Source organism: Rousettus aegyptiacus, unplaced genomic scaffold (genome assembly GCF_014176215.1).
Source record: "Rousettus aegyptiacus isolate mRouAeg1 unplaced genomic scaffold, mRouAeg1.p scaffold_m13_p_9, whole genome shotgun sequence".
Taxonomy (NCBI): Eukaryota; Metazoa; Chordata; class Mammalia; order Chiroptera; family Pteropodidae; genus Rousettus; species Rousettus aegyptiacus.
In genome coordinates, this window is record NW_023416312.1 from 105,142,933 (window position 1) to 105,147,224 (window position 4,292).

The following is a 4,292-nucleotide window of genomic DNA, read 5'->3' on the forward strand; positions in this document are numbered from 1 at the left end:
GACTGCTCTGGAGGGGCCCTTCACTTGGTTTGTGTGGCCAGAGATGCCTGGTGTGCGAGCAAAACCTCCCCATGCACTATGGCAGTCAGGATGTCTCCTCTCTATCTCTGAATAATTTTTTTTTTGCAGAAAAGAATGCAAGTTGCTGACGTAGGGGAAGGGAATGGATTCCAGAGGCCTGTTGCTCGGAGATCGGGCTCTCAGAAGTGCACCCCCCTCAAGAAATAGGTCCCTGATGACTTGTGTCTGACCTACTCTTTTCCCAAGGGTAGAGGGCAGGCCACTGGGGGGTACCTGACATTTAAGGTGGTATATGGCTGAGCATTTTTACCTTTAATAGTCATGAACTTATTTTAATGTGTTTTGGAAAAGATATAATTAGTACATAAAATTGCTGATTTCAAGGATATTATTGCTTAGAATCATGCTGAAGTTTTTTTTTTAAAGGAAGTTGATTTAAAGAAAAACATTAAGTAGCTAGTAGTGTAGTTGTTAAGCATGTGGCAAAAATCATGAAGGTTTGGGAACTACTGGTCTTAACCAAATTTATGTTGCCTCTTCTGCCCCATACCCGGCTTGGGGCTTCTGCTTTGGGAATTAACTATAACTATCATCCCAACAGATCAAAGCCAAAAGCCTCATCTCCTTTTCTTGACTTCTTAGACTGTGTTGAAAGCCTTCTCTCTCTCTCTCTCTCTCTCTCTCTCTCTCTCTCTCTCTCTCTCTCTCTCTGTCTCCTGTCTTCATCCTTCTCTCTCTCTATCCCATTCCCTTCTGAAATTGAATTTGCATCCAGAGAAAAAATGTAGAAGACATTTCCCAAAGCAAATTGTACAAAGTGCTATTTATTATTTGCTATTTGTTATAGCAGCAAATAGAAACAACCCAAACAACCAATTATAGGGTTTTGGCTAGGGAGACTGAGAAATTTAATATATTTGTCTATAATATGGTCACCAAATTTGACAACTTTATGAACTCTATTGGTACAAGAAAATATTCATATGGAACAATGTTAAGTGAAAAAGACAGTAGAATAGTAGGTACATATTGACTGTATAAAATGTGTATGTCACATATATCAGAGGACAACGTTCCAATTTTAAGTCTAAGAGGCATTAGAAAATTAATACATATTTATTGACATTGAATGCCAACTCTGAGGCAGATGGGGATTATTAATTGGAGATTCCAGTTCAGCTGAAGTTTAGAAGTGGGAGGTGGGCCATGTCTTTCACAATGAAGACAGAAAGGTTAATAAGGAACTTGGACTAGAAAGTGGGCCTTTTCCCTACTGGACAGAGCTGACTATAATCAGAGTTTGGAGAGAGATATTTGGCGTCTGCATGTCCACCTCACTGCAGAGACAACCCCTTTCTTCTCTCTCACTGCCAACAAAACATTTGGATGGAAGACTGCACACCCATTCCAGAACAGTGTGCGTTACCCAGTGTGAGTTCCTTCCTGAGGTTTCTTGGCACCGGCCGTGTTCCCCTCCCCATCATCCAAGGTTTACACTGTAAATATCTGGATAGGGTGTAAAGAAAAGCCAGACCTCCAGCCTGAAGCTGGTCCACCGGAGTCTGAGCCAAGGGCGTGTTGTTGATACAGAAGATAGTTCTCTCCCATGAGTTTACCGAAGGGGATTATTTTTGCTGGGTCAGGTTTTCCAGCTTTATTCAAGAGCCTGGAGACAAGAGGGGAGCAGGATGGGTGTGTATATGAGACGGCAGGGAGGGGAGACTTGTTTTTCTCTCTCTTTTTCTGGCCGGTTGCTACCCAACAATAGCTGCCATTTATTGAGCACCCGCTCTGTGTCGTGTGCTTTATGCATGCTATCTCATTCCCCGATTTTAGAGATGGGGAAACAGGCTCAGAGAGGAATTACCCAAGGTCATTTACCCAAGGGATGGTGAAGTCAGGATTCACCTAACAAACATTCATTGAACTACCTACTCTACGGCAAACCTTGTGCTGGGTGCTGGACCTGCAGCTGTGAACATAGGGAGCTATGGGCAGGGGCATTGCAGAGGTAGTATAGGGTGGCACATGCTCAGATGGGGAAGAAACTGATGCCATGGGAACACGGAGGAGGGACCCTCATCACAGCCAGGGGCAGGAGGTGAGGAGTCAGCAAGGGCTTTCCAGAGGAAGAGATGTCTGGACTGGATTGGAGGAGTACGCATCATCCAAGGGAAGGCTATGGTCAGAAAAAGTGATCAAAACAGAGGGCAGCACACAGTGCTTTGAGGATGTCCTGAGTGCGGTTGGATATGGCTGCAGAAAGCTGAGAGAGAAACTGAGGAGGTCAGGAGGGGCCTGTGGTGAAGGCCCTGGAAGCCATGACGGGCATTTGGTTTGCACTCTGGGTGTGATGAACAGCCAGAGGAGGGCTTTGAGGAAGGGAGTGATGAGACCTTATTGGCAGTCTCTTTGGCTCAGTCTAGCCAGTAGATGGAGAAGGGGTTGTAAGGGAACAATAGTGGAACCGGGGACATGACAATGAGGACTTAGCTCAGGATGATAGAACCAAGGGAGACCATTTGGGGTTTGTGTTTCACGCAGAGTGGCAGCACTTCTGGTGGACTCGAGGTAGGGGAGAGCAGGAGGGTAGAGTCAAGTCAAGCCAGTTAAGCTCCAAAGAGCTCAGCTTTCCTTTTTGGCCAAAGCAGTCTGAAGTCTAGGGCTTCCTGCAGCTAGACTTGAGACCTGGAATGTTGGAACCACTGGAAAACAAATGCGTTTCTTGATCGCTATTGATCCAGTGGGACAGGACAGAAGTTGTCTGTTTATTTATTTAAGAAAACACCTTATACATATGCCCAGCACTGTTTAAGTGCTTTACAAATATTTTCTTAATTCTCATAACAACCACTTTTATTATCCCAGTTTTCCAGAAGTGGAAAATAAGGCACAGAGAAATGAGTAACCTGATCAAGGCCATGTAGTTGGTAAGTGATAGAGCTGGGATTCCAACTCAGGTAGTCTCACTCCAGAGTTCTATGCTGCTTTGTGCACAGAGTCGTTCATTCATTTGGCTCCTTTATTCACACATTCAGTATGTAATTACTGGGTGTATAACATATGCTAAGAACTAAACGTAGAATGATCCACAAAAACCAGACTCAGTCTCTGTCCTCATGGAGTTCGCAGTCCAGTGGAGGAGGCAGATATTAGCCAAAAAATCACACAGACAAATGTGTACACACTACAGGAGCCTAAAATAGGGAATTTGACCTAGGCAGAGAGGTCAGAGAAATCTTCTCTGAGGAGGTGATAGTCGAGATGAAATTCGAAGGATGAACAGGAGTTGATTAAACCAAGAAGGAAAAGAACAGCATTGCAGACGGAAGAAATAGCATGTGTAAGGACCCTGCGGTGGAAGGGAGCATGGCGTGTTCGAGGGGCCAAAAGGATGCCAGGAAAGCTGTCAGGGGGAGAGCTCTGGGGCGGCGGCTTGGCTTTGGGTGGTATTGTCAGGAATATGGAAGGATTGAAGAATTACCGAGGAAGGAAAATCAGAGTTTGGGGACAGACTGAGTGTGAGGATTAAAGAGACAAAGAACGAGCCTTGAGGAAAGGCGCCTAAGGTTCTGCCTTGCACATCCAGGTAGGTAGGTGGTACTTGTATTCTGCAGAACCCAGAAAGGGACTGGGTTTCATGGGGAATGTTTATGCATTCAGTTTTGGGCATGTCAGCTTTGAGATACCATTTAACATTCAAGCATAGGTTGAAGCGTGCAGCAGGCTATTCAAATATATGGACCCGGGGCTTAGAGGACAAGGCTGGCCAGATTCAGTGCTGTTCTGGAGGCAGCTCTCACTGGTTGCTGACAGCCTATTGTTTAAATGTTGAGGAATTTTGTGAGCTGGTTATCAAACCAATGGTTACTTCAAATTGATGATGATGAAAGTGTTTATAGCAAGGAAGGAAGTTGGTAAATGCTACAAAGTGATGTCCCCTCTACACCCCTGTCCCAGCTGGTTTACCAGGACACCAGTGGCTAAAGATCACATTCAGTGGTGATCAGCCGGGGTTTCGACTGGGTGTTTGATGGAGGCTGTCCAGAGTGTAAGGCCTAGAACCAAACCTCGGTGAATGCCATGAATTAGATAGAAAAAAGACACATCTCGTCCTTTGCAGCTCTATTATCATTGCTTTGGTTTGAGTCAATATTGTTTTATATCTGGTCTATTCAAATAATGTCCACAACTTATCTGTTTCTCAAGTCTTTCTCAAAAGTCATTTACAGATTTTCTGCTAACTGGATAACTGGGTGAGTAAAATAATC